Source organism: Physeter macrocephalus, chromosome 12, assembly GCF_002837175.3.
Source record: "Physeter macrocephalus isolate SW-GA chromosome 12, ASM283717v5, whole genome shotgun sequence".
Lineage (NCBI taxonomy): Eukaryota > Metazoa > Chordata > Mammalia > Artiodactyla > Physeteridae > Physeter > Physeter macrocephalus.
The window spans coordinates 29,936,467-29,957,526 of NC_041225.1; positions in this window are offsets into that span (position 1 = coordinate 29,936,467).

Here is a 21,060-nt window from a genome sequence, read left to right on the forward strand (position 1 = left end):
CGCTTGTTTCAACGAGGTTATATATTAAGGAACAATTTGAGATTGACGCAGATGTTGTGTCTGCAGATGCATGATTTCTCCTGCAAGAAACACTAGGTGAGTGCGATAAAGTGCACCCAGCCGATCCGAGCCTAGGAACGTGCACTCATGTGCACACACATGCCCACACTCACACAGCCCTCCATCATCTCCCAGGTACCACCCATCACCAGGTGTCTCTCGAACCACACCCACCGTTCCATTAGAACTGTCCCTCCCCTTCCACAGCTCCGTCCTTCCTCCAAGCCACCACAGCTCACAAGAGGATCCCTCAGCACCCACGTCCTCAAGCAAACCTCTGGCCTTTCTCAAGCTTAAGTGCCGTGTTTACTGCAGTACCGATGCCAGTCCTCATCATTTAACAAAGTGTAAAACTGTGTGACTCTTTTTATTAGGTTCTTATCCTTTTTTTATGTCACTGACAAAGATTTCATTCAAGCATTGTGCCCCTAGATCCATTTTCCCCAGAACTGACTAATTGATTACCCAATTTGGCATAGTTTGGTGACCTTTAGGGAGATATGCATCCTGTTGTAACAGAACTGATTGTGTAACTTAACTTCTTTCTTTCTTGCCTCTTCCATCAATTTGCAGCCAAAACCATCCCTAACATATTCAGGCATCTAAACGGGATGGAAGGAGCTAGAAGAACTGATCAGAGAAAGTGGCACCCAAGTGAAAAGAAGAAGGATGGGTAGGAAGAGGGCTCCAGGCCAAGGAAACAGACACTCTATTGATGTTCTCTGGGGCACTCTATGTGCATAATTTCAATTAATCCTCACAACAGTCCTATGAGCCAGACATTCGAATCCCTATTTTAGACACAGGGAAAGGAGCACTGAGCTATCAAAGACTGACTGAAGGTCATGCACCTTTTGCAGCTGTCAGACACCAAGGCCCTCAATCTTTGCATCGTGCTTGACTGGCACAGTTCCCCTTGGAGTGTCCCATCCTAATTCTGATCCACCAGATGTCCTAATAGGAATCTGGGGCCCTGGCTCCTCAGAGAAAAGTATATTGAAGGACAAGTGAGCTGTCACCTCCTCCAGGGCGAGAAAGACCCACCAGCAAAGTTGAACAAGGTGAGGAGATAAAGATGTTTGAGCCATCTGGTCTACCCACCCTGACCTCCTCCCTACTGTGACCAGTGGTGGCTCTGAGGAGCACATTTCCCGCAAAGTTCACAAAAGGGGCAGGTCCTGGTGGAGGTACTTTGAGTTTCACAGACAACAGCTCCTGGTACCAGCTCTTCCCGCTGCGGCTGCCTGGTGGCCACTATCAGGGGTGGCCTCCACCAGAAGCAGCTCCCAGAGGATGCTCCAGAAGAGGCAACAACACCTGGAACCAGCTGCTTCCTAGACTTGGCCCCGACAAGGACTCTCACCCCACCCAGCACTTCCCTCCGCTGAAGCAGATGTCTGTCTTCGGCTGCTGCCCAGTGGTGGCAGGCACTGGCTGTGTGCATTTGAGGAAGTCACTTTGACTTAGCTTCGGTTCCTCTTACAGAAAATAGAATTGATGCCTATCAACGTCGTTCTGAGGATTAACTGAGATAAGATATGAAAAGAGTGTGGCCATAAAGGCACTTAATCCATAGCAGCCCCTTCTCCTTTCATGTTTGTCTGTTCATGGTGTGTGTGGTGTATGGTGTGTGGTTTGTGGGTATAAGTGTGTGTGTATATGTGTATGGTGTGTGTATGTGGTATGTGTGTGGTGTGTATGCAAGCATGTGTGCCTGTGCTTTCTCCCCTCTATAGCACAGACATAAGAAGACTCCAGCTGAATTACTCTGCTGTGATGCAGCTCACACAGGAAGAGCCCCTTTTTGGAACTGAGAATCATAGGCTATTAGAGAAGGGATATTAGAAAAAGAAAACAGAGACCCAGGGAAGTTAAGTCACTTGCCCAAACCAACCCATTATCTTAGGCAACGGTGTATGATGAAATGAATTCTCCCAGCCAGGTGACATCAGGAGAGAGCCTATGGAAGCTTTGGTGTCCTTAAAGCCCACAGAGGGACTGGCCGGATGGCCTGATGGGCAGCCCTGTGGACCCAAGTTGCCTGGCAGTGGGCTGACCTGACCAGGTGCATTGGTGGGAGCAGCTGCCCTGAGCTCAACGTCCCACAGGATGGGGGCGGGGAAGGAAGGGTGACAGGTTGTGGAACAGCCCAAGCCCCATCTCACCAAAGTTCCAATTGTCCCAGATCCTGAGCTCGTGAGATACCATCACGTTCCACCATGACCACCGGACAAACCGTGTGCAGTGAAGGCCATTCCACAGGGAAAGAGCCCAAGGCTGGTCAGCTTTGCTTCTTCCTTGTTCCTGCCTCTTGCACAGTTGTTGCAGGCACCAGGCTCTTAACTTTCCACATGCTTTCTTCTCTCTGCTTGTTCCTTGGGGGATAGCACACGTGGATGCGCTGATCTGATGGCAAGTGTGTGCTGGTGCATCCCGGAGCATCTACAGGCCTGGGCACACACCCCACCAGCCACTGGGCACTTGTACACCCCGCTCAGAAACCACCTGAAATTGGTCTCCTTGGCCAATGGCCCAGCCTGGGCTTCCCCAGCCCCTCTCCAGGAAACTGGGCAGACAGGATCAGTAACCTCATTAGTCCAATGCATTCTTTAGTTAAAATTTTTAATAAAAGTGCAGCTTCCTGTGCACGTAATTTGGCACACCTCATGAGGACATAATTCATGTCTTTGCATTTGAAAAATAAGACAAAATGATTTATGATACTTTTTTTCTGCATATCCGAAGGAACCCCCATAGGGTTAAGTATTTCACAAATGTCATTCAGGAGCTGGCAGCTCTTTAGAATGAAAATCACATTGTAAATCAGCCTAATGAGAAGAACCCTCCTTAGGAGGCACCAGGCTTTTTATAGCGCACTTAGCTTCCCCTCATTTCCTGACCAAGGCGGATCTCTGTCACTAACCAGCTTCATTCAGTGTGCTGGGCACCAAGAAGCAGTGGACAGAGACCCAGAGACCCCGGCTGTGACCTTGAGTAAGACCCTGGGTGCCAGCATCCACCCCTGTGAAGGAAAAGTCCTCACGTTGACACTTCAAAAGATATTGCTGGATAAAATCAGAACGGGAGATCCAGACATGAAATATCTGTTGAATGAATGATGAAGTAATAATAACCAACAAGAAGGTCATTTCCAAATTGTACGATGTTTAACAACCAGAAGAAATCAGTATATCTGCTGTTAAAACTGATTTTCTCTCTTTATATTTGGATGAAACCGTAGACCACGCTATCATTGTCTCTCAGATATGCAGAAACAAACGAAGACAAACTGCAGAGAGAAAAGAGAGTGAGCAAGTGAAAGTGCTGCTGAGCTCAAGTGAAAAGACAGAAGGACAAGAAGACTCACTGACGTGGTGATGCCTGAATGTGCCGGACGTGCCTTCAGCTCTTGGCTTGGGGTTTGATGTAACAGCATCTCTTTCCATCCTGGCCACAGCTCAGGGCAGTAGGACTGTCTTATTTTAATTTTACACAGGAGGAAGGTGAAATCACCTCATGCATGGAAGTCACACAGGCAGAGAAGCAAACAGAGCCCCCATCACAAGGCTCTTCCCACTCCTTCACAAAGTCCCCCCATGCTGGGCTCCCCTCCACTCCCCATCCTCTGCTCAGGGAGACTGCTGACACACTGAAAAATGCGGAGGGCCATAGGAGGAGGGTCTTTCCTCCCAGGCTGCAGCATAATAAGCCCAGGGGGAGCTCAACAGAGGGGACAGGAATCTCCTCCCCACAAAAGTTCACAGAAGGAACTCTAAAATGTCAGCAGGGACTCGCTGAAATGGTGGCCTAAACCTCAGAAGGACAGTACACCTTTTGAGGAGAAAATTAAGCCAATGAGGTTAAGAATGTTTCCTCTGAAGAAAGCTCCTTTAACAGAAAAGCTTGGGAAGCCACACTCTGAGGCATCGAGGTAAAAACTGATGAAGGCAATTAGAAGACTTGAGCCGTAATCCTTGAACTTGACAAATGCGGACAGACTCCTGGTGCTTATGACGGTTCAAGCTGGCTGAGCCCTGAGCACCAAGAAGTGTAATCCGGGACAGATGAGGGGAGTACAGTGAAGATGAAAAGGGTGGCCGGGTCTGGCCAGGGAGGCCCAAGGCTTGGGGTACAGAGCCAGGGTGTCTGCTCTTCCATGGGCTCTGCACGGGCGCCCTCAGCCAGCACTGCCTGGACAGTCCCACCCCAGAGGGGTCTTTCTTCCACAGCGGGACCAGCCCTGGGAACACAAGGGGCCACACACGGAGGGGTCCTGTTGCCAGGATGTCCCCTCACTTCCTCGGTCCCCACCCCACACACGCCCCTCACCTCCTTCACGACCAAAAGGCTGAAGACCTAATAGGAAGACCTGTGTTTTCAGGAGATGCTGAGGGTGAAGCAAAGCAGAAAACAGAAGGGAAAGAGAGGGGCAGCAGCCCCGCCCACTGCCACCTCTCTGTGCCCTGATCCCCCCAAATGACCCCTAGGTCTCTGGGGTCTCCCCTCCCGCCCCTGGGCTCTTCCGTGACCGCCCCCAGCGGCGCCTCCACCGTGTTGCCCTGACCCTCTCTCCACTCCACCTCCCTACTCGCCCAAATCCTAAGGAAGCTGCGAGGCCCCATTCACACATTGCCAATGCCTCGAAGTTACAGCTTTTCCCGTGAGAACCGGAGGATGCGGGCTTTGATTCCAACACGGCCTGGGAGCTCTCGTCTGCTCCCTGAGCTCTGTGAGGTCAGCTCTTCCTCTGTAAGGCGAGGGGACAGATGGAACGTGCCCCTCCGGTGTTGAGGAGTGAATGAGGCCCGTGCCTGGCACGTGGCAAGCCCGCAGAGGTGCTGGTCCCCACGCTTCCCTGTGAGAACGCCCAGAGGCCCCTCTTCCCATCTCCTGGGGCAGATTACCTGCAGCCCTCTCTCCCCATCCGGCCTCCACTGCGCTGCAACCCCTGTGTCTCCTGCTGCCTTCCGGGGTGAGGGCAGCTTAGCTAATCACGTGTCAGTCTCTTCCTCCAGATCAAGTATCATTTGGGGCTTTTGGCGGGGGGAACGGGCATTTATACTACTTCAAGAATCTGACCATCCTCACCTTTGGCCTTGAACCACTCTCCCTTGACTTGCCAGGCAAGACATCACAACTCATCCTGGTTCCAACCCTCTCCCCACCCATCCTTGCTCCGTGTTCTTTCAGCTCCACTCCAGACGCCCCACCAGACTCCACGTAAGCTTCTGGCTAGTACCTTGGGTCCTCCTGACAATGATTTTGGTCCCGTTATCCAGCAACACTGACCCTGCCACCTCCGATCAAGAAACCTCTCAGATCTACCAGCCCTCTACCAGCACTCACAGTGGGCTCCTTTGAGGAACCCTCCGCCTGTGGGGACACCAAGATGTCCACTGCAGCTGAGTGTGCAGTCTTGCAGTCATTTCGTATTTGTAGAGTACTATTGTGGCAGAAAAAGAGGGCTCTTAATAGTTAGATAGGGATGTTCTGCTGAGGTGTGATGCCTAGCCCATGGTTTCTTATCACTAATAAAAATCTTGGCAAATGACCCATATTGAAAATAACACCATGTTATGATGATTGGAGAATGTCTATCTCCATTGAACACACTTTACCCCAGGAAGGACTCTGGAGTGCTATTCTTCACAGACAGGATGGGCGTCCAGCAGGAGGCATGGCATGTCAGTAGCAGAGTGCTCTAAGGCCGTGCGAGGAGCTGGTAGGCCCCACCATCGCCTCTCTTTCTCCACTCGCTTTGTTCTTTAGAGGGACCCCACTGAAAGCAGCATCCTGAAGGGAAGTCAGCTCACATCGCCTCACAGACAAACCCATCAAACCATCACGCCTGTTAACTGGAGCCTGGAATTCCGTGTTGAATTTCTCATGACATTAGCAAAGCACTCAGGCATCTCTCCGTGGAATTACAACCCTATTATGTACAATTGAGTATACATTACTCCAATTTTCATGTCATTAGCTCGGATAAAGCTATTTCTAAAGCACTGAAGTATGTAAAAGTTACTTAGGGGCAGAAAAAGCTGAACCAGGCAAGCAAGATGCAAACCACAAGGTGGTAGAAGCTATATTTTTAGCTACACATTCGCACGTGGACTGGGGCAATTAAGCAAACATAAAGTGAGACAAATTCTTTTATTTATTTCCATTTTAACTGTTGTCTAGTCAATTCTGGATCTGAATTCACCTGTACAAGTTAAGCATTACGATGGCCCCATCACAGAGAAATGCTGTAAATGTGACTCTGCCTCCTCTGATGCATGTCTATGTAGATTTCCTTACAAGAAAGATACAAGCCTTGGGGCCAGATTGGGAAAAAAGTGGAGTTTTTCCCAATACCCGTAACAAATTTTTTACAAAAAGACAACAGCTGCCAGTTACTGAAATATTTTAGTATACGGTCTAGGGAAATAAACTATGGAGCTAAGTGAGCAGCTGGACTATCGTCATGAATGCTCAACTCCTGGCTCCAGCACAGGCTCATCTGGTCTTCTCTCTTGGCCTCACTTTCTCATCTGTAAAATGGGGCTAAAGCAGTGCCTATTGCATGGGTTTTCTCAAGACGTAAATGAGATAAAATGCATAGGAATTAGGTCAGTGTAGAGTGCATAGTAGACACTTGATGAATGCTTGTTATTTTTATTATTACTGAGTTGAAATGTAGGCAACTCATAACCATTTTGAGCCTCAATCATCTTATCCACAAAGTAGGAATAATAATAATAGCTAGGTCACAACATTACTCTGAGGACAGAAAATGGTAATGTTGGCCATTGCTGTTGATAGCACTGTGGGTTGAGAGGTCAAGGCGAGCTTCTGGAGGATGGAAGATTCCAACCTCATCTTGAAGAATGAGAAAGGTAATGGGGTTCATCCTCCAGGAGAGCAAACCGTCATGAAGAATGCTTGGATGCATCCACTGTGATACCATCGCCTGAGGGCAGAAGGGAGTGCAGGGCCCAGGTGGTCAATGGGGTGAGATGACCAGTGATGTCATCAGAGCAGCTTGACAGGAGCAACGAGATGCGGCCAGATTACAGAGGACTTGACTCCACTGACCCGGGGGAGGCAGCCTCGGTGGACCCGTGTGTGGGAGGAGAGGAGAAGGGCTACGTGCTCAGGTTTAAGCTGATCAGAAGGAGGGCAGCTGAAGGAAGGAAAGGGAGTCAGTCAGCTGTACTTGAGGTTCTGTAAAGAAAATGCAGAAGGAGACGGGGACAGCTATCCCAATGATTGTCACAGCTCCTCTTCTGCTGTCACTCCAGTGCTTCTCCTCTGGTGACCTGAGTGACACTCTCATCAATGACTACCCTTGCCCATGAAGCCATTGACCTATGGGTTATCCATAGACCTGTGTCCTCCTGGCTAGATCAAAAGCTCCAGCTGAAGAACTAAGTCACGTAGCTGCTGAGGGAACCCTCCAACCAAGGTCAAGAGCAAGCCCAGTGTGGTGGGGAGGGACCGGCCGGCAGCCCCTGGTGGGGCCAGAATGTGCGGTCCAGGTGTGTTGCGTGAGGTCAGGGGAGCTGGGAGAGGAGGGGTTGCTATGGGGTGGAATGAAGTCTTGTGCTTTTGTTTTTCAATGATCTGAAAGGCCAAAATAAAAGGCAGAGAATACAGTTACCATAGGTTTCCAGCATGAATCAGATCTTCTGGATAACCAGCCGCCAAACTAAAAACACGACTGGCGACATCTCTGCAAGCCCGGGACACGTTTCCCTTTCTGGCTTGACAATCACTCCCCTCACAGGGCAAGTCTTCAGGTTTGAGGGGCATGCACTCATCACCACCCTGCTCAGAATGCTTCGGGCTATAAATGAGAAACTGCATCCTCAAAAATTACCTGATCAAAGAGAACTCATCTGTTCCTCTCACCATCCTACTGGCAGACAGGCAACCTTGAAAGGATAGAAGGGGAAAAAAGAAGGAAAGAAAGACAGGAAGAGAGATCATGTTATATTGACAAAAGATTCCACCAAAATTACCTGGTAATTTACCCTGGCAGTTAAAGAAGAGCGTCTGTTTACAATTGTCCTATCAGAATCCCCCCCTGAGGTTTGTCAGCATGATTTCAGGATATGAAAACAGGATATCCACTCGAGGTTCCCATCAGCTGTCAGTCGTGTGCCATGCATCGCCCACTTTACACGGCGTAATTAAATCAGCAAGCCCTTCAGACTGTCTCTGTTTCTAAATTACATGAAATGAGGATCTTTCCAATTGTTGCTGTCACTGTCTGCCTTGAGGAACGGTGAAGAGAAAGAAGTCAAGTCCATCTGGGAATTGCATTCAACCAGGGATCCCACAGGTGTGAGCGGTACACAGCTATGAGCAAAGTTTATAAACAGGGTCCCCTCTGGTGTCAAGTCCCGCAGAGATTTCTGGGGATTGGCCCTCAGGAGCTCATATTTTTAATGAATGGGCTCCTACTTCACTTTCAACATGGTAAATGTGTTATCCTCCGTAACAGACTGAGGTTGTGCATGAATTATTAAGGATGCAGGTCAGAAACTCTGGGTAATTGCTTCAGTTTTTCAGTAGAGATGCAACTTGTGAACAGACCAAGAGGATTTGAGACAAAGATCAAAGAAAAATGGGGGATTACATACCTTCGTAGTTAAAAAGATGGCCCCATCCCTTAGTTCAAATGCTAACTCCATCACTGATGAGCTGTCTTCTTAAGCAAGTTACTTAACTCAGCTAAGGGGCACCATTCCATTATCTGTAAAACAGACATCACATTAGTGGTTTATAAATCTTCCCTTGTGAGATTATTGAAAGACTACAGCATACATAATGAGCGTACAGGGTGAAGACTCAATAAACATTATCTATTATTAAAACTCAATTGCTTGTGAGCCAAGCAGGAGAGTTTCATAGATAGTGAAAGGGCTTTGATTTGCGATGAATAAAGCACAGCATTTAAATGTTGTCTCTCCTGCCTCCTGATCTGTGGCTCTGGACAAATCAAGGTTTCCAAGTCTTAGTTTTCTCATTGCTAAAGTGCTGAGAATGACACCAGCCTCGAAGGAGCAGTCGTGGCAGTTGGACAGACTGGTCAGAGTTTCCATGAGCGCCCAAAACTAGTGCCACTCAGCTTTCCTCCTCCATCCAAGAGGGAACTGGGAAGAACAAAAGCAGACCTACAGGTATCAATGGATGGGGAAAATCGGAGCACACACGGATCATCTGCTTGTCATCATTTAACATCCAGTGAAGGCACAGCAACCCCCGAGGGCACGTTCTCCAACACCACACAGCCATCCACCTTTCCCCAAGAGCCCTACCATGCGACTCTCATGAGATCACACAGGAGGTACACACCACTTTGTTCACGTTCTCCTTTGGCCGATCTGAGTATTTCTGATGCTACAAAGTATGAGGTAGTAGACCAACCATGCTCCCTGAATACCATGAAACTTCACAGTGGAGAAGAAACATCTCTGTATGCTGCGTCTGATGAAAAGAGAACACATGACTCACCCGAAAGGCCCTTCTGCCAGCCACATGCATCTTGGGTGTATTTCTTTTTTTTTATTGGAGTAGAGTTGATTTTATCATAGGCTATCACGTATATGTGGAATCTAAAAAAATTAGTACAGATGAACTTATTTACAAAACAGAAATAGAGTCACAGATGTAGAAAACCAACTTACGGTTACCGGGGGGGGGTGGGGGGTGGGGAGGGGAGGTGGCTAAATTGGAAGACCGGGATTGACATATGCACACTACTGTGTATAAAATAGATAACTAATAAGGACCTACTATGTAGCCCAGGGAACTCTACTCAGTACTCTGTAATGACCTATGTGAGAAAAGAATCTAAATAGAGTGGATACGTGTCTACGTATAACTGGGTGTATTTCTGTCGGGCATAAACAGAAAGCTGTCCTTGGGCCATTGCAGGCAATCACCACCCATGTCTGGTTCACGTCTCTGGGCCCCGGAAGGAGCCTGGGGCGCTGGTCCACCACAGGTTCAAGATGTGGCTCTATGTCTGGCGCTCGTTCTCCCTCTGCTCTTTGGTTCTACGCATATTTTGGTTGATTTAGTAAGTGCCCTGGGAAGGCTCTAGGGACACAGGCAGTAGAGAAGTCAGCTCCCGTTTCTTGGTGCTTTTCTGGTCCTGGAATCATGATCCTGTACCAGGTCACGTGACTAAACTGGTCCCTGTCTCTCAGCAAGTCTAATAGCAGCTGCTTACTAAGTGCCTCCTCTGCCTAAGGCACTTTACATGAGTTATTCCGTTTAATCGTCACCCCCTTGGGAGACAAGGGGGAATAAAATCATCCCCATTTTACAGATGAGCAGACTCTGGCTTGGAATGATGCATTTGCCCAAACACTCACCATAAGGAAGTTCCTGAGGCATTTGAACAAGAAAACTACCTCGCTTCCACTTTAGTACGCGGATCACAGCATCTCATGCAATCCTCAGGATGGCCTCATGAAGCAGTGACTGTTATCCCTGTGCACAGACAGGGAGAAGGCACTGAGGTGGCCCTTGGAGATGGTAGAGCGGGAATTGACACCCAGGTCTTTTCACTTCAAAACCCGGAAGTGTGCCACATCGGTGAGCTCCCCGCTGGGTTCCATGTGCTCCTTAAACGGGGTTTTGTGGACAGGAAATGCCCTTTGAAAGGCACTAGGCACCAAGAAAGAGGAGCCACAAACACCCTACCTAAGATAGGGCCTTTTTGAACTGTCAGCACCACCAAGAAGAGTGGGGAGCTTGGGGACGTGAGCTCTGACACGTGGTCAACACTCCAGGAAGTGCTTTACCTGTGATCTCCCTTAATTCTGCAATTAGATTTTTAGATTTTAATTTCTCTCCTATGAATTTTGTTTATACCAATGAGATCAATTCAGCAAACTTTATACACAGGAATATGTGTCAGGCAAATTGCTGCTGTCCTGGTAAACCCAAAGTTGAAACACAGCCATTGCATTCTCCCAGTCTTGCTCTGATTTTTCATCCCCTTCCACACAACTCTACCACCAGTGTGCACAGGTGCACATGTGTGCACACGCACACACACACACGCTCATTCATCACAGTGCCTTTGTTTTACACGTAGGTTCATCTTGCAGACTTGACCTCATCTGTTTCTCTAAGGCTGTTTCTCTAAGGCTGTACACCAGCCATCTGCAAGCCCAGTTCCCCACTGTCAAACTTCTTTTTCCTTTTCCAAAAATCCAATCCCCAGAGAATACTTGTCAAGTCCAGATCAAGAGTCCATGCATAATATGTATAAAATAGATAACTAAGAAGAACCTGCTGTATAAAAAAATAAATTAAATTAAATTTAAAAATTTTTTAAAAAAGAAAAAGAAGAGTACATGCAGAAGACGTGTCAACTGTTTCTGCCAGATTAAGAAATGGGGATGTCCTCCGGATGCCAAAGTCCCCAAACAAACGGATTCCATCAAGACGGGTGCCATCGTGCGATGGTTAAGTAACATCTTATTCTCAAGCGGCGTGATCATGAGCTCTGAATCCCACTAATCAATGGAATATATCTGAACAAATGATAAATAGAAAGCAGATTGAGGGTGTACACGATCATGAAAAATAGCACACATCAACTTATAAAATGATTGATCAAAGCATCTTCATGAAACTTCGAAATAGAAAACAGAGCGATTGGGAGATAGAATGTCGTTTAGACCTGGGGTCCCCAAGCCCCAGGCCGCGGACCGGTGGCAGAGTCCACATCCTGTTAGGAAGCAGGCCTCACAGCAGGGGGCGAGCGGACTTCATCCGCCTCTCCCGTCGCTCCCTGTCGCTCGCATCACTGCCTGAACCATCACCCGGACCCCCGTCCGTGGAAACACTGTCTTCCACGAAACCAGTCCCTGGGGCCAAAAGGTTGGGGACCGCTGGTTTAGACTCACAGAAGGGAGAAGGCTTTCCTCTTGGCCTCCCTCACTCTCCAAAAATACAGGTCAGTCTTATTTACGTAGTTTAGTAATAGGCAAGGTAAAGAGACACATATTTCAATATGAGCACTTAGAGGATGGCGGCTGTGACTGTATCCTTGGCTCCCTCTCTCTTCCACAGTGTTGATTATGCAGCTGGAGCCCATAATGCACCATGATAGATAAGGGGGTGGCCCTGTGGTAGATCAGAGTGCACCCAAGCATCACAGATAGGTCCTCTCAGGGGCATCGGGGCAGACATGCCCTCTGCCTAAGGATGCTGAAAAGGCATCTCAGCAGAGGAAGCATTTGTCCAAGGCAAAGGCAGCGGCTTTTGCAAGGGCATAAAGCATACCTTCTGTAAAAATATTAACCTTTCAGGGGAACAGAGAAGTTTGACAAGGCTGTAGACCAAGGTGCCAGGGGAGGGGAGGGCAGATGAGGAATGCAAAGCGGATGAGAGGAAGGGTCTCAGTGTGTGGAGTGCTTGGGGGTGTGTCCTTCCTAAAAGGCACTAAGAAGTTTGGACTTCAATCCGGACGCAGCGGTGCTTAAGGGGCCACACGCGCCTTGGGAAGACTGAGAAAAACATGCCGGACTCTCCTCCAGGGGAAAAAATAGCATACAGACACTCTTACCAAATCTTATATATAACTTCAAGGGGTCTGCAGTCCCTCTGAAGCCCAGCCAGGGACCCCTAGTCTATAAAAATATGCTGTAGATAACATAAGACCGAAAACAATTGCTAGCAGGAAATAGACATATCTAAAGAGGAATATTATTTATTCATAACTGTGTACAAAATTCCATTATTGATATACATTTATTAATAAATCTTATGATTTGTAATATTATTAATTCCCACAGAAAATGAGACTAAGGAATGATTCTATTCCTAATTATCTGAAGGGAAGCTCAGAAAACTTGATTTTTACCCAATCTTCTTTGTGCCATGATTACAACCGCACAGAAATCACAAATCCTGAAAATTGTATGTTTTCTGTGAATACAAAGCAGTGAAAATAGTTGTTATGTGAGGATGGTGAGATTATGGGAGATGTTGAAATTTTTATTTATGGTGTAAATTATTAACTGTATACATTTTACAAATTATGTTTTCTCCTTCCTCAGAGTGGTTCTGCTTTCCTTGATAAAAATTGTGGGAAAACAAAATGAAATATACCTCCTCACACCTTGCCTTTCGTCTTCTTCTCTTCTGTTGAATGTGTCTAGAAAACAACCACAGGATCTCAGAGTTCAAAGTGACATTTGAGGTCCTCTTATCCAAACACAACAACCCACGATATACTTAGGACGCGACAGTCCAGTGATGGTAAACTCATTTCAAAATAGAGCCCTCCATCATTGAATGAAGCTTAGAGTGAGCTGAAATTTGTACCCTCCACTGCTCAAAAATAAGATTTACTTCTTCCCTTTGGAGCCACAAAGAGCATGGGTAGTCCCTGAATTTTTCTTAAAATAATAATCTATCAGCTCTTTACAAATAGGTATCAAAATACCTCTACCGCACCATCTAAGAGCTCCCGATCCAGCATATACCAGGTTTAATTCAAAGCACCAGCCACAACCTTCCTCCCTCTTGTCAGCTCTCAGTTTCCACCATATTGATTTTATTACACTAATTATCAAACTGGGTGTATGGAGGCAGGTACTCCCCAGGCAAATATGCTTGTCTTATTTACAGCTTGAAACGTCAAGAGGAGAACCTCCAAGCACATTTGACAGACAGCATCGTGTGTCGATATAAATCAAAAGGTCCAGTGGTTCCTTCAATCCATGAGCAGTTTTATTGGCATATTCTGAAATAGCTGGTCTTCTCTGCTTCCATTAGGCAAATCACAAAAGCTGGAAGCATTTAAGAGGTCAGATTCGATGTGAGCCATTCATAACGTCACAGGCTATGCCAGGACAGTCAGCCCATGAGGGCCGGTCAAGATACCACAAGCCTCTGACTAGGACAGTGGGTGGCCATGTGGAACAGTGGGTCCAGCAGTCAATAAAGGCATATCTGCAGCCCAGATGTCGCCGGCTCTGTCCCAGTAAGGGTGGAGCTCCCCTCTGATGGCTGCCTGGGATGCACTCTGTGACAGACCTCCTCTCCTCTCACTCCGTGGCCAAGCGCATCACCTCGGGGTCTCCGAGCACAGCTCTAGCTGCTCTGTGTCCACTTTCTCCCTCTTCTAGGTACCTCTTGGAGGAATCCTACCTCGCACTTGACAGCCACCTGACATTTCAGGATGGCAGAGAATGCAGACGGGGCAGGGGGTCAAGATGTCCCGTGACAGGTTAGGTCCCAGGACTGAGCTGGGTCAGTTAGAGCCAGAGGCCTCCAGGGTGAGCTCAGACCTTCATGGAGGTGGATCAGAGAACATCAGATCAAAGAAAACAAACGTGTCCTCTTGTATAAGAGTAAGAGGGTTGAGGAAGAGGGTAAAGCACAAACCCAAAGTCAGGGAAATCTGGAAATGAAACTCAAGATGAGATCCCAAGTTCAAAAGGCAAGCGCAGTCAGCAGTCTTGCTATGAAGAGGGCTGATCTTTCTGACTCTGATTATTATGGGATACAGACCATGTGGTCCTTGGAAGGGATGACCTGGGCCAGAAAAGGGACCAGGATGACTGGATGTGTCCCTGGCACATGGCAGCGTGACAAGATCTGGCTTCGTAAACTGTCTCAACTGGGTTAGAGCTACGTCGGCACGCTTTGCTGGCCGTGTGCGTTTTGGGCAAGTCCCCTCGTGGAGATGCAATGTTATCATCTCCACGTGAAGCCGATCCTGCCTGTGTTGTGGTTTTATGACGCTCAGGTAACAGACACGAGCCCCTCCTACAGCATCTGGTGCCTAGTGGGATGCTTGCATTGTGTCCACGTCACAGTCTGAGGGCTTCCTGTGACCAAGCTTCGCCTGTTTTCCAAACGTGCTTTAACCCCTTTCCCTCCCGAGGGCAGAGTTTTCAGCTGCATCAGCCCAGATTTCAGGATTTCTCTGGAGACTCCTAATTACAAATTGCCCGTCCCTTCGTCCCATCAGTAAACTTGTTTGCCCCGGTTTCCTGATTGTTTGTTCAGAAAACAACTTGTTCATATTCAAGGAGCCCAGAGGACTTTGTACAGCAGAGGCCTTCAGAGCCCCCAGGGTGCTGCTAGTATGGACAGTGCAATAGCACTGGGGCTGTTGGCAGAGGCGCTGATGCAGAGGGGAGAATCTGTGTAATCATGGGCCAGAGAGAGAGGAGGCTTGGTCGAACTGAGAGCTGGGAGTGAAGCATGTAGCTGAGAGATGCGGCAGAGCATATCTGGTCCTCAGTGTGGTCAGAGGTAGAGCCAGGGGAAGACAGAGGTCTTTGCTAGACACTTTGTGAGTCTAGACACAAGCCAAAACTAACCACAGTCCCAGTTAAACAAGACTGGTGCTGGGTTGGGACAGTGGTCATTCTTTTGCTTTGGGCCAGTTCCAGCACCTCCCTGGCACACCCTCCTTCTGGTCGCTTGTGCACATCTGGCTACTGGCACATCTGCACAAACGTTGGACTTCTTTCCACGAGGACTCGATACTAAGACAGCAATAAGGCTCCTTCAGACAGTTCCATGGCAACAGGTATTGCCAGTGTGAGGCGAGCAGGTGAGAGGGACACGGTACATGGTTTTCTAGAAGCTGGAGTGGTTTGCTCAGCAACTGGGGCCACTCCGGGGAGTTGGGGCTGCAGTCACAGGCTGATGGAGCTGAAGATGCCAGGGACGAGAATGATACGGAGGAGGAGGAGGATTGGTGAAGAAGAGCACAGGGTGTCTCAGTGTCACAGAGGGAGGGTCCCTGTCCATCCAGCGGGCATGGGCTCTGGAAAATTTCAGGATTATTCGTTCTACACAGACTAAATTCGAGCCAGTAAGGAGGCTTAAGATGATCCAGTTAATGACACGCAGACAGCATTGTCCATTCAAGCCCACCCGGAATGTCCATCTCTCCCTTGACAAAGGAGGGAAACTGAGGCACAACACAGAGTGATGACATCATCCAAACTAAACCCCTGCTCTGCAGTTTCCAGAGGGCCTCAGTGCCCTCCCTGCCCCTGCCCCCCGCGAGGGCTGGAGCATGTGCCTGCTTAATCAATATCTTTCAGAAAGCTTAATAGATTTTCTTTCTCTGCTTTCAGAAGACATTCCTTCTAGGCTGTGAAAAATCATAGGTAATTTGCATTTAAATATACAGTATTCTTTAGCGACAGCATCAAACATCCTGCTCGTTCAGGCTAAGATGCCAATCAGGTTTCCCGTTTCTGAATCCACTGGGTCACGCAGCACCCGTTGAAGATTTAGAGGGAAAAGCCCCTCCCTCTCCAGCCCAGGGTAAAGCAGTGAGAGGGTGTCCTAGGGCCAGTCATGTGACCTGTTTTTGAGAGCCATTAACCCAAAGCAAGGAAATAATCAAAAATTTAAATAACTTTAGGTGTTCAAAAGAGAGTGAGTGAGAAATTGATAAAATGATAAACTGGCCTGGATTTTAAAATAAGATAAAGAAACATAAGCCCTGACACAAATTTTCGCCGAATAATGATTTTTTTTTGTCCCTTCTCTCCTGACACAACGGAACACAGTAGATGTTTTTCTTGTCCAGCTGAGCCCCTCCCCCCTTCATTATAACAACCCCACCCCGTCTCCACCACTTTCAGGACTCTGCTTCAACTCTGCTCTTCCCTTACACCTCCCATCTTGTTCCTTCCCTTGGCTCCTTTGCCCTGACCCTACGAACTTATTCAGGTTTCTCCAATCCATGGGTTAATTTTTTTTTAAAAAAGGAACTCAACCACCTTCCATTCTGCCTTGGTCACCCTCTCCCTCTTTCCTTCTCATTCTAGAAAGATGGTCAGAGGAGGAAAGATCAGGAGCTGAGAGAGCCGGCCGGCCTGGAGGCCAGGCCCCGGGGGCAGGCGGGTCCCCCAAGCCAGCTTCACCTGCTCTGCGGACAGCTTGTCCTGGTGACTGAGGCCCAGCTGCTCCCCTCGGGGCTTCGTCCACATTTGGAGAGACAGCCAGGTGTGGGGCATGTGGCTGGAAGAAACAGACGTGAAGAGAGAAGCAGACGCAGTCAGGCCCCGTCAAGGAGAGAAGGGAGTCTGTGTCTACACGTCTCCTTGCTGAGATAGCACCATGCCCCTCCCTACCCATCTGGCCACAGGTGGGATTTGGCAGGTGCTTTTCAAGCGTCTCAGCTCCACCAAGCCTGGAGCCAGGGCCAGGGGCTGTGGAACTGGGAAGCAGGGGTTCACGTGGGGAGCCCGAGAGACATCCGGCCTGCAAGCCAAGCCCCGTGCTGGGCGGAGCAGGGGGGCAGCCTGAGCCAGGCCTCAGCTCAGTCCCAGACCACGTGGAGGCTTAGCCAGGAGGGGGAGGGGAGCAGGGAAGAGAGGAAGCTCCGTCCCAGAGGGAGGGAGAGGACTTTGCAGAAGCTGGAGGGAACACGCATCAGCTCACCCCAAGCATCCCCGTCACACTGTACCCGCTCGCTCAGCCCCATTGCTCCACGCCCAGCCGGGCTACTCTTTCCTCCCTGTTACGTTGAGTATTTCATTACAGCCTAATCTTCTCAAGGCCCTGGGTTAAGCCGACTCTAACACAAGGAGGAAAGGTTAATAAGCACAGACGTGCAGATTCCTCATAGACCTCACCACACACGCCGTGAGTCAGGAGACAGCAACCAAAACGCACTGTGAACCGCGCTGCTGAGGCGGCCAGAGCACAGCCAGAGGCTGCCCACCAGTGTCCGGGAACCTCGGAGCTGGAGATGGAACGCAAAGCGCAAGGGCCTCCAAACACAAGGTGAAGAAGCCAAGCTTCTCTCTGATGCCCACGAGCCGCGTTTGAAGAAAAAAGAAAGATCTTAAAGTGAAAAAATAGTATGGAATCTTTAGGCATCAATACATTTAAAACAAAACCTGGTGGGACTTGCCCAGCGGTCCAGTGGGTAAGACTCTGCACTCCCCAGTGCGGGGGGTCCGGGTTCGATCCTTGGTCAGGGAACTAGACCCCGCGTGCCGCAACGAAGGCCTGGCGCAGCCAAAATAAATAAATAAATAAAATATTTTTAAAAATAAATAAAACAAAACATGGGATGTCTGGTTATCCATTAGATCACTCGGGATTCACACGGAAAGGAAAAAAATTATTAAAGAACAGAACTTGAGAGCCGTCAGGATACAACCTAAAATTATGACAAAAAGCAAGAATCTAATAAATTTCATCCAGTCAGCTGAGAACCGAATAAGGTATTTCCCAAACCACCTATCATTTGCTCAGAAATATAGGAAACATCATTCCCATTTATCATTTGACTTAACATTGCATCGGGTAATATAATGAATGGGAATTTCTTAGCCAATAAGATGCCCTATATTTCTCAGCAATGCTTTCACATACTGCAAACTAATTAATTCAAAATCTGTTTTGTCTGGTCCCTTGTGTTTTCAGTTAATGAGATTTCATGCAGTCCATCCTGGTAACAGCTTCACGTCCCTTCTTCATTTCCTCCGATGCTTAGAGCCAAAGGGCTTCCAACTAAAAAATAAAATAGAAAATTTTCCTCATTTTTGATAAAATGCTGGATCTACATAATCAACTTTCATCAGAAAGATTCTGAGAAGGGACCAACCACAAACCATTTCAATTTCAAATATTAAAATATTCAATATTTTAAAATTAAAATATTCTTTTAATTTCTCCATCATAAGTTTTGGAGTTATCAGACCAGGTCTTTGAATTTGAGTGCAGAAACCATGGTCTCAGGATGAAGAGGGAGAGAATCGCAGAACTTACCCGGGGTTGATGGACTTCAGAACCATGAAGTCCAATAGGCTGGATTTCCAGAACCGGAAAGTGGCCAGTCCAGACTGGAAGTGGTGCCCAAAACCAGGCAAGAAATGAATGATGGTTCTAGAGCTCACATTCTGGGGATGTCAGCACACACTTCTGACTTCCACTTGATTTGGAAAGGTTTCCTGGAAAGGCTGGAATTTTGGTGGAAAAGGCAATGAGGAAAGATAAGAATTGGAAGGTAGACAACTGCTTTTTCAGACTTAACTAAATCTTTTAACTTTTTCTCCAAATTTGTATTCTTTGACCTTTTCAACAAGTCCAAGAAAGCGACAAGCTGACACAATACCACATGCGCATGGTGGGTTCCGTCTGCCTAGAAGGAATAGAACACAATACAATCACGATCACAGGGCCGCACAGGCCAAGACAGCCATCGGAGCTGGTGTTAACCTGTGTACAATTACAGCTGCCATCTACGGAGCTCATTTTGGAAATATTAGAGTAGTCAAGCTCTTTCCTAATAATTCTCAAAATAAATTTGGAAGGTAGATATTACTATTAGCTTTAGCAATCTAAAGTTAATCTAAATCCTCTTTTAACAGATGTGGAACATGACACTCAGACAGGTTACGTCATTTGCTAATTTCCCACCAGCTCGAGAAAGACAGCAATGAGGTTCCTTGTGGATCTTCCTGAATTCATTTGTTTCCTCTCTCTCTCTCTCTCTCTCTCTCTCTCTCTCCAATTCTGCTTCTCCTACAAAGTCCAGATCTTTCAAGCTTGTGGGTTTCAGCCTGGCCCCAAGGCAATGCGAATTCACACTACCATCGAGACGTCTTATGCAATTTTACTACGGTTGGTGTGGAAACTTTAAGATCCCTGGAGTACTGAAAATCACAGCTCAACAGAATATAGATGAGAGACAGAGACAGACAGAGACGGAGACAGAGAAAGAAGGGGGGAGACTTAGATACGCAGAGAGATGAGTTCATTGATATTTTAACACAAAGAAAGCTAAAGGTGCCTCTCCCTCTGAAAGTTTCATGTCACCTCAATTCCTGGATCTGTCTCGTATGCCTTCCCTTTGAGGCTCCTGGTCTGCCCTTCCAGGAATCAGATGTTCCCCTGGCCCAGGACAGCTGCCCCTGGCTGCAGTTGGCACTGCCTGAAGCGGGTCAGCTGGGCAGGTGGGGGGGACCCTCAGCCCTGGGAGCTCAGCCCCTGCCAGCCCTGGGAGCTCCTCATGGGGACACAGATGCCCTGACCACCCTCTACTACATTAGCTCCTTTCGCAGGGGACCGGATGGCGACTGGTGAGCATTTGTCTACCCGCTCCCATGGGGGCCGAGGCTAACCCAGGTTACTTCCACCGGCTTCTCTTGTTTGCCACCCTCCCTGCCTTCTGTTGTGCGCTGGCCGGTGGGAGTGCCTGGGAAGCCACACAGGCAGCATCCTCTGTGCTCGTCAGGCCAGCCTCCCTCAGAGCACACGCAATGGGGGCTCCTGGAGGCGGGAGAGAAGCAGTAAGCGCTCGGAACGTCCTCCCTGGAGCCACCCTGGGGCGGGCTCACTTCCAGTGGTTTGCATGCTGTTCGCCACAGAAACCGTAAGCTGGGCAAAGCAGAGAGCTATGGGGCTGGGGGAGAGCAGAGGACTCAGACCCTCCGGTTCTCGTTTCCGACTTACGATGACCCCAAGTAACCTCCACGGAGCACAGCTGGAAGTGCCAGATCTAACCAAGCTTCTCCATTTTACTTATGAGAAGATAAGCCTCTGAAGAAGGAAGACTAGCCCGGGAGACACAGTGACTTTGGCTCAGCCTTGCCTCTCCAGTGGTCTCTCGAGTCCCAATTCCTGTTCCTGCGGCCACCCTCCCTCACCCAAAAGAGACTTCGTGGAAGGTGGCGCTCCACCAGGTCGCCCGCTGCCCACTCAGGCATATCCTTCTTCATCCCACGTGCCTCTCATCAAAGCTGTTTCTAGTGTGGGTAAATGCGCATTTAGGTGGAGACCACGGTCCATTCGCTAAGGTACATTTAGGTAAGTGACAAATTCCAGAATGGCAGTGCATTAGTTACAACCAATTAGGAGAAAATTATCGCTGCGAAGCGCTCGTATCCCCCGCCCTGGGCCAGAAGCCAACACGCAGCATTTACTAAGTATTACCTCGTGGGGCTCAGTAGATGGTAAAGAGGTTTAAATCCAATTCATAAAATATTTGATGTTAAGACT